General features: G+C 40.6%; 1 non-coding gene across 1 annotated transcript; it reads right to left on the minus strand.

Moving 5' to 3' along the window:
• Window positions 1-9,561: 9,561 nt before the first annotated feature.
• LOC112804856 (small nucleolar RNA R71) lies at window positions 9,562-9,669 on the minus strand. The gene has a single exon (XR_003203475.1). It is a non-coding gene; the product is annotated as a small nucleolar RNA R71 (small nucleolar RNA).
• Between the last annotated feature and the right edge of the window lie 760 nt (window positions 9,670-10,429).

Raw genomic sequence — 10,429 nt, forward strand, 5'->3', positions numbered from 1 at the left:
TATGGATCTAGAAGGAAGCATTGGTGGAGTAAAGAGAATTCTGTGTGTCCACCACATTTATGTCAACCACCCATCCGACAAAATCATGGAATTCAACTAACGGATGGATGCGAAAATAAGATATGGGATCCCGGTTCGCTATGTGAAGACCAAATATGGGAGCTCATATCTTGGGTAGAACTTTGCCCAAGCTTAATAAAAATGGTTGGAAATTCTGTCAACCAATTGAGGAGCAAAGATCCTTGGAGATTCAAGGACGAATACAAACATAAGCCACCATGACAACAAGCATCTCAAAATGTCCAACTTAAGGACTTAAACTAAAAGTGCTAGGTGGGAGACACCCCACCATGGTAAACTCTTTCCAATCTTTTACATTTACTTAATAAGTGATTTGAGTTACCATTGTAGGTAGATGTTTCATACATAATTGTTTGTACAACTTAATTGTAGCTTAGTCACATGCATGTTGTGTTTAGTAGTAGATGAATAATACCCAAAATTGCATTTTTATGAATTGTATGATGGTTGAGTGAATAAGAGTTGTGAAGCCTAAGGGGAGCATCCAGTAATTTGTTTTCTGACATGAAAAAAAAAAGGGTGGACGCGCGCGCACCATGTACGCGCACGCGTCCCTGTGTGGATGCACCATGAGCCACACTCCCGAGAGTTGGGCCTCTCTTGGGCAAACATTATGCCCTGAGCCCAACACGACCTTCGCGGACGCGCACCACGTGCGTGCGCACCATTTATGAGAACATGGACATTCACGCGGACGCGCACCTGCCGCGTCCGCGCCGATTTGCTGCTGCAATTGATTGAGCCAAACCCCAGAGAGTTGAGCCAATTCTGGGCTAGCTTTGAGCCCCAGGCCCAACTCGATCTGCGCGAGCGCGCACATCGTGCCGACGCGCCATTTCATAACTTAGCAATGTACGCGGACGCGCACCTGCCGCGCGCGCGTCCCTTGCGTGCTGCCACCAATCCAGGCCACGAACCCGAGAGTTGGGCGTGCCCCAAGCCTATCCTAAACCTCAGGCCCAATCTAATGTACGAGTGTGCGCACTATACGCGCACGCGCCCATACCTATTCTGCCACCCACGCTGGAGCGCACTGCACGCTCACGCGTGGACCTCCAAATTTTCTCACTGCGCGCGGACGCGTACGTGCCGCGTGCGCGCCGATCTGATTGCGCGACTTCCAGGCCATTCTCCAGAGAGTTAGGCCTACTTTGGGCCAACTCTATGCCTCTAGCCCAACCTCATGCACGCGTGCGCACGCTGTACGCGCACGCGTCCCTTCCTAATGTGCTCATCCACGTTCGAGCGTGTTGTTCGCGCACGCGCAGATCCCAAGTTTCCTCAATGGACGCGGACGCGCGATGTGCGCGCTCGCGTCGATTTAAAAATAGGGATAACACTAATGCGCGACGCACACTGCGCAGTCGCGCACACTACCCCCAACCCTCTTCTTCTTCCTCCTCTCTCCCTCCATACCACCTCTGCAACCGCCGTCAACCACCGCCACAACCGCCATTATTCACCATTCACATCCCCTCTCTCCTTTCATCACTCGACTCGTCTTTCCCTCTCCTCCACTCAACTCACACTCTCTCTTCCTCCTCCCGGCCGAACCTCCACCGTGCCACCATCTCCGCCGCCTCCCTCATTCCGCCGGTGACTGTCTCCCTCTTCTTTTCCCTCCGTCACGTTCTTCTATCACTACCCTCTGTCACCGTCACCGACCCCCCCCTCAATTCCTTATTCTTCCAATTCCCCCGCCGCCGCTCATCTTTCCGGCCACCGTTCACGGCGGTGCCAGTCCCTGTTCCTGCTAGCCCTGCCTTATCCTAGTTTCCTTTCTCCATTCTTAATTCCTCTCTGCTCCCAGGTTCCTGCTCTATTTCTGTATTTTTTCTGTTTTTCCTTTTTATTGTTCATGTATGCTAGTTACTGTAATTGCATGTTAGTTAGTTTGAATTCAATGTTGTATGCTAGGTTAGATAGAAATAATTGCGGTTAGGTAGCTAGGGCTGGATAGAGGATTCTAGGCCTGATAAGTGCTCCGTTCGTGCTTAAATTGCTGTCTGCTATTTGGATGTTGTATGCTGATGTTTGGACTGATTTTGTGCATTTCATGTTGCCTGAATGCCATACCACTGTCACTATGCCTATTTGATGTTGTTTTCTATGCTAACTGTGGTAATTTGCTATCCGGGACTGTCCAATTTTAAGCCGGAATGCTGCCCGATTTTCAAAGAAATTAATTTCGTTTTGGTCTTCATTTTAATTTTGGGCAAACTTCCGTTTTCCTTTTTGACTTCCCGGATTTGCACAATAATTGTGAACATGAACCATATCTTTTCTTTTCATTACGCATAAATATCATCATCTCACTAATCTACTTTTCTAACTCACTAATTTCTTTAACCATCTAACTTCCGCTTACCTTTAACCTCCTTTAACAATTCTTTCAAATTATGATGATATTCTTTGATTTTAATGAAACTTGCTTTCTTGGTTTATTGGTTCACTTTTGCATATTCATTGCAACATCATGATTATTCTTTGATAATTGTATCCTGAACATGCCTTCTTTGTTACATGCTAAATGTTTTATATACTTTATCATATTTTTCAGGATGTCGGATAAAGGCAAAGCCATAGCCACTACCTCCAAGAAGAGAAAACACTCCACCCCCTCCATTCCTTCCATCTACAAGAATTATGCCAAGAATCCATTAAATGATGTAGACAAGGAGAATCAGCAGTTACCTTCTACCAACCCTGACAAATTCCCCAATCTTTACTGTGAGCTCCGGTTTTCTAAATATCGAACTACAAAGCTGAACATTGAGAAAAAGTTGCTCCTCCCTACTGATGTGAGACGGTCTATTACCGGTCAGATCCTTGAGTTGGGTATTCACTTTGTTGACCGGGATTTGGGGGATATCAATGTCTCTTGGGTGAAGGAATTTTACTGCAACTTCTTCCGTCCGACATTGGATTCGGTCCACGTGAGGGGTAGGGAGATTATGATTACTGAGACTGCTATTGAGGAGGCGTTACAGTGCCGGCATGTCCCTGATGAGTTGTGTGCCCACCAACAGGCTGAGTTGGCCATACACAGCATGACCTTCGATTATGAGGCACTCAGGACTGTCATTGGGTTACCAGATGCTACTTGGGTTATGGATGCCAACAACACCAAGCCGAAAGGGATGTTGTTTACTCATTTGACTAGGGAGGCCAAGACTTGGCAGATGATTTTTGCTTGCTATGTCCTTCCCACCACCCACTTCTCTGAGATTCCTATGGAGATGCTTCTACTTATTGGGTGTGTTATGGAGGGGAAGGAGGTCTCTTTCCCTAGACTTATCCGACAGTGTATGTGGCGGGCGCATATTCGTGGCCTACTCCCATTTCCTACATTGGTCACGAGTATGGCGGCCCTAGCTGAGGTCCCATGGCTGGACGATGATGTGCGACCACCGCCCCCTGATGCTGATGACAGGGAGATTACTATTCCCTGGGGTGGTTGGGTGCACGAGAGGCCACTTGCTAGACGCCGTTCTCGGGCCAGAGCTGTCGTGGGGACACCTTCACCATCAGCCCCTACAGCTGCCCCATCATCCTCTACAGCTGCAGCTCCTTCCTCATCTACAGATCCACCAGCAGTACCTGAGCCTACTTATCTCCTGGTCCAGCGTCTTTTCCGGTTCATGGAGCGAGAGAGACGCCATGTCAGACGTCGTTTAGACCGGGTGGACCAGGCACTGATTTCTTTGGGTGCTGAGCTACCTCCGCTTCCCGATTCTCCGACCTCCGATGAGCAGGATCATGAGGAGGAGGCTGCGGAGGCACCAGTTCAGCAGGACACCCATGCCACTACAGAGCCACCAGAGATTCAGGAGCCTCAACCGATCCCACAGCCCGAGCCAGAGCCTATCGTTGTACCTCCCACTGATCCTCCGGTTTAGCATCGAGGACGATGCTTGGTTTTAAGTGTGGGGAGGGCACCGGTAGCATTATTTGGGAACCGGTGAACTTTTCAGCCTAGTTATCCTATTTTGCACATTTTTGTATATATTTTGATGCATTTCTAGTTTGCTTTGGATACTTTTATTGCTTATTTTGGATTTTAGATATTTTGATGCTTTTGGATATTTTTAGATGCTTTTGATGATAGATTCCGTACTTTTAGGTGGATTTTTCTTTATACATTTTTGCTTATCTTTACTTTTAGTTGTGGTTGTGATTGGAAATCATACTTGAATTGCAAAATACTTAGTCACCCTTTTTGCATAAGAAATTGGTTTTAAGTAAAAGAAAATGGTGAACTAAGAAAATTTTTGAATTTTCAATCACAACAATGCCTAGTCAAACATTGAAAGTTTCCAAGAAGTTTAAATATAGGGCATTGACCCAATTGATTGAAGAAAAATTTTGGCAAACTTGCTTGAATTTCATACTTTGTGAAAGCATGTATTGAACTAAGAACACAAGCTTGTGAGACTTGAGCCTATTGATGTGGTTACATTTTATAACCACTTATTTTCCATTCTTGTGTGAAATTACTCTCTTTCTATGATTGTAATCCTTGATTTGCTTGATTCTATATGTCCATTTATTTCTTGTATTTATGCATTTATATGATTGAGGCCATTACTTCATTAGCCACTTACCCAAATAGCCAACCTTTTACTCTCCATTGTTAGCCAATTTTGAGCTTATGCTTAACCAACTTATTCTCAATTTAGCACATTACAAGCCAAGGCGGAAAACCAATAAAAGTCCTTGTTTGGATCTTTGATTAGCCTAGGCTAGTGAGAGTGTTTATTATTCAAAGTTGGTGAGGCTTGGGAACATTGGATGGAATAAAAGGGGTAGTACACTTTCATGTTTAGGAATTGGGTACATACTCATGTATTGATCAAATAAATAGACCTTATGCATTGATGTTCTTGTATATAGTTTGACAAAAGAAAAAAAAGGAAATGAAAAGAAATAAAAGTGAAAATGAGAAAAACAAAAAAAGAAAAAAAAGGAAAAGAAAAGAAAAAAATTGTATATGAAAAAAAAAGAAAAGAAGAAAACAATAAAAAGGGGACAAAATACCCCAAAATGAAGTCAATAAAAAAGGAGTCAATGCATAGGTGTTATGAATCAAATAAGGATGCATGAATATGTAAGAAAAAGTGAAGAATGGGTAGTTAGAATAGTTTGAACTTGTATAGGTCATTATATAGTTAGGTAGGGAAGTCTATGCTAATCAAAGATTCAAATCCTATTCCACTTAACCATAAATGATCTTACCTTGACCCTAACCCCATTACAACCTAAATGAAAGACCTCACGATGAATGTATGCATGCATTGAATAAGTGTTGATTGTTAGAAGAAAATCAAATTTTGGAAAGCTTGATTAGAAGAGAATTGAGTGAATTGACCCTTAAACACTTGAGTGAATAGAGCGGATACACATATCCGGTGAGGGTTCAAAAGTTCAATCACATGTGTTCACCTATATTATCTATACTCTTGCAAGTTTAAATTCTTTTTGATAATTCAATACAATTGTGGTTTGAAATTAATTCCTATTGCCTAGCCCTTGTGCTTACACATGCTCTCTTGGCAAGTTCATATGTTTGAATTAAGCATTTGCATTTACTTTAGGTAGTTGCATTTAGCTAGGATTCATATAGTTTAGTTGCATTCAATAAATGTCATATCCCTTAGTTCCTTCTTATTTTAGCATGAGGACATGCTAAGGCTTAAGTGTGGGGAGGTTGACAAACCCCAATTTGATGGTTTGTTGTGTATTGAATTTAGAGTATTTTGATAACCTTTTGTCACATTTAGCCTATGAATTAGCATGGTTTTGTTATCTCTCCCATATTTGTGCTTAAGTGTAAAAACATGCTTTTTCAATCCTTATTTTGATAAATTCTAACTTCTCTTTGATTCCATAAGATGCCTTGATGTGTTTTCTAGTAATCTCAGGTTGAAATAGGCTAGGCATGGATCAAAGGAAGCAAGGAAGGAAGCATGCAAGTGGGGAGAAGCACAAAAAGCCAAAGAGTTGATCTAGGCCAAGCACGCGTACGCGCACAAGGCGCTCGCGCGCACATTGCGAAACAGGCCAAGGACGCGCACGCGTACCGTGCACGCACGCGCCGATGATGGCACATGACCTCACTAAAGCAACACGTGCCTGGCGATTTTGGAAGGTTTCAGCAACCAACTTTGGCGCCAAAATGCATATAAGAGCCAAAGATTGAAGGGGATTGATATCAATTGACACACACTCACTAGGATTAGTTTTAGTTTTAGTTTCTAGAGAGAGAAATTCTCACTTCTCTCTAGAATTAGGATTAGGATTAGGTTTAGGTTAATCTCTCTTCTTAGATCTAGATTTAATTCATGCTTTGTTTCAATTTTCCTTTATCAATTCTCAATCTTCTCATCTCCCTCTTTCTAGTTATGTGCTTTGATAATTGTAATTCTTCATTTTGTTTTGGATAGATTGTTGTTCCTTAGTTTTCTTCCAATAATGCAATTTGAGGTAATTCATGATAGTTGTGATTTCCTTGCTTGTTGTTGTTAATTCTTTGCAATAATTGTTGTTAGATTCTATTCTTGTTGTCAATTTACTATGCTTTTCTTTTATGCCTTCCATGTGTTTGATGAAATGCTTGGTTGGGTTTTAGTGTAGGTTTTGTTCCTCTTGGCCTAGGTAGAGTAATTAGTGACTCTTGAGTTATCTAATCCTTTTGTTGATTGATAATAAGAAGTTGCTAATTGATTTGAATACCTCTAAAGCTAGTCTTTCCTTTAGGAGTTGATTAGGACTTGAGGAATCAAATTGATTCATCCACTTGACTTTCCTCCATGGTTAGAGGTTAACTAAGTGGGAGTAATGGATAATTTGTTATCACAATTGAGGAGGATAACTAGGATAGGACTTCTAGTTCTCATATCTTGCCAAGAGCTTTATTAGTTGTTAGGTTATTTTCCTTGCCATTTATAATTCTTGTCTATAATCTCAAAAACCCCAAAATAACTCACAACCAATAACAAGACACTTTATTGTAAATCCTAGGGAGAACGACCCGAGGTTTAAATACTTCGGTTTATAGATTTTAGGGGTTTGTACTTGTGACAAACAAATTTTTGTATGAAAGGATTATTGCTTGGTTTAGAAACTATACTTCGACGAGATTTTATTTGAGAAATTCTAAACCGTCAAAAATCCAATCGTGAGTACACTTGCTGGTTAGTTGTGCGAAGTTGTGTTTATGCCATGGTATTGAACACCAAGTTTTTGGATTCATTACCGGGGATTATTTGATTTGTGAAAAGTATTGATCACAATTTCGCGCTACCAAGTTTTTGGCGCCGTTGCCGGGGATTGTTCGAGTTTGGACAACTGACGGTTCATCTTGTTGCTTAGATTAGGTATTTTTTTTTCAGAATTCTTCAAGATGAATTCTAGAGTTTCAAGATGATCTGTTGAAGTCTGGCTGGCTGTGAAGCCATGTCTAATTTCATTGGACCGAGGTTTCAACTTATCATCACAAGAGCATGTTGATTTCTATCAATCTTGCTGTTGGAGCAGTGATCTGCTAAAGCTCGGCTGGCCTCTGGCCACGTCTAGTGTTTTGGACCGAAGCTTTCTTTGAAAGCTTGGCTGGCTGTGAAGCCATGTCTAATTCCTGGACCGGAGTCTTAGACTAAACATTGCATGATTCCTAGAATTCTCATTAAGAATTTTGATACCTTTTTCCACTTAATTTTCGAAAATCACACAAAAAAATTACAAAATCATAAAATCCAAAAATATTTCTTGTTTGAGTCTAGTGTTTCATTTTTAGTTTGGTGTCAATTGCATGCATTCATTCATGTGTCTTAAGGATCTTCAAATAATTCTTGATGATTTCTTACTCTGATCTTTGAATTCTATTGACTTGAGTGTTTCGTGTGTCTCATATGCATTCTCATTTTGTTAGTGTCAGTAGTATACAAACTGCTAAGTTTGGTGTCTTGCATGCATTGTTATTTGATTTTAGTTGCATTTTGATTATTAAAAATCCAAAAATATTTTTAATTTGTGTCTTCTCAAGTCAATAATACAGAGAATTGAAGGTTTAGAACATACAGCAGAGGAATTGCACAGAAAAAGCTGGGCGTTCAAAATGCCCAGTGAAGAAGGACAGACTGGCATTTAAACGCCAGCCAGGGTACCTGGTTGGGCGTTTAACGCCCAAAAGGGTATAGTTTTGGGCGTTAAACGCCAGAATGTGCACCATTCTGGGCGTTTAACGCCAGGATGGCACAAGAGGAAAGATTCTGTTTTCAATGCAATTTTTTTCAAGTTTTCAAAATCAAATCTTTTTCAAATCATATATTTTCAATCATATGTTTTCAAAATTGATTTCTTTCTACTTTCGAAGATACTTGCTATCAATTAATGATTTGATTCAACATTTCAAGTATCTTGCCTTTTCTGTTGAGAAAGGTTTAATGTTTGAATCATATCTTTTCTTGTTAGCCAAGTTTTTAATTTTCAAAAATCAAATCTTTTTAAAATCAAATCCTTTTAAAATGTTTTTCAAATCATATCTCCTCAATCACATCTTTTTTTTAAACTAATCATATCTTCTTAACCACATCTTTTTCAAAATAACTTTCAACCAAATCTTTTTGATTTCTAATTTCAAAATCTTTTTCAAAAATCACTTTACTTCTTTCCCACTTTCATTTTCGAAAATCAATTAGTGTTTTTCAAAAATGTTTTCAAAACCTTTTCCTTAATTTTCGAAAATTACTTCCCTTCTTCTCACATCCTTCTATTTATGGACTAACACTATCCCTTAATGCAAAATTCGAACTCCATCTTCTTTGATAAAGTTCGAATTTTCTACTTCTGCCTTTCATTTTTCTTTTCCTCTGACACCTCAAGGAATCTCTATACTGTAACATAGAGGATTCCACATTTCTTGTTCTCTTCTCTCTCTTATGAGCAGGAGCAAAGACAAAAGCATTCTTGTTGAGGCTGATCCTGAACCTGAAAGGACCTTGAAGAGAAAGCTAAGAGAAGCCAAAGCCCAACTCTCTGTAGAGGACCTAAACGAATTCTTCAAAGAAGAAGAACACATGGCAGCCGAAAACAACAACAATGCCAACAAAGCAAGGAAGGTGCTGGGTGACTTTACTGCACCTACTCCCGACTTTTATGGGAGAAGCATCTCTATCCCTGCCATTGGAGCAAACAACTTTGAGCTTAAGCCTCAATTAGTTTCTCTAATGCAACAGAATTGCAAGTTCCATGGACTTCCATTGGAAGATCCTCATCAGTTTTTAGCTGAGTTCTTGCAAATCTGTGACACTGTCAAGACTAATGGGGTTGACCCTGAGGTCTACAGACTGATGCTATTCCCTTTTGCTGTAAGAGACAGAGCTAGGACATGGTTGGACTCACAACCTAAAGAAAGCCTGGACTCTTGGGAAAAGCTAGTCAATGCCTTCTTGGCAAAGTTCTTTCCACCTCAAAAAATTGAGTAAGCTTAGAGTGGAAGTCCAAACCTTCAGACAGAAGGAAGGAGAATCCCTCTATGAAGCTTGGGAAAGATACAAACAATTAATCAGAAAGTGTCCTTCTGATATGCTTTCTGAATGGAGCATCATAGGTATTTTCTATGATGGTCTCTCTGAACTGTCCAAAATGTCTTTGGATAGCTCTGCTGGAGGATCTCTTCATCTGAAGAAGACGCCTACAGAAGCTCAAGAGCTAATTGAAATGGTTGCAAATAACCAATTCATGTACACTTCTGAAAGAAATCCTGTGAACAATGGGACTAGTCAGAAGAAAGGAGTTCTTGAGATTGACACTCTGAATGCCATATTGGCTCAGAACAAAATATTGACCCAACAAGTCAATATGATTTCTCAAAGTCTGTCTGGAATGCAAAATGCACCAAGTAGTACTAAGGAAGCTTCATCTGAAGAAGAAGCTTATGATCCTGAGAACCCTTCAATGGAAGAGGTGAATTACATGGGAGAACCCTATGGAAACACCTATAATCCTTCATGGAGAAATCATCCAAATTTTTCATGGAAGGATCAACAGATACCTCAACAAGGTTTCAACAATAATAATGGTGGAAGAAACAGGTTTAGCAATAGCAAACCTTTTCCATTATCTTCTCAGCAACAGACAAAGAGTTCTAAGCAGAATAACTCTGACTTAGCAACCATGGTCTCTGATCTGATCAAAACCACTCAAAGTTTCATGACTGAAACAAGGTCCTCCATTAGAAATTTGGAGGGATAAGTGGGTCAGCTGAGCAAGAAAATTACTGAACTCCCTCCTAGTACTCTCCCAAGCAATACAGAAGAAAATCCAAAAGGAGAGTGCAAAGCCATCAACA

This window comes from Arachis hypogaea, chromosome 5, assembly GCF_003086295.3.
Source record: "Arachis hypogaea cultivar Tifrunner chromosome 5, arahy.Tifrunner.gnm2.J5K5, whole genome shotgun sequence".
Classification (NCBI taxonomy): domain Eukaryota; kingdom Viridiplantae; phylum Streptophyta; class Magnoliopsida; order Fabales; family Fabaceae; genus Arachis; species Arachis hypogaea.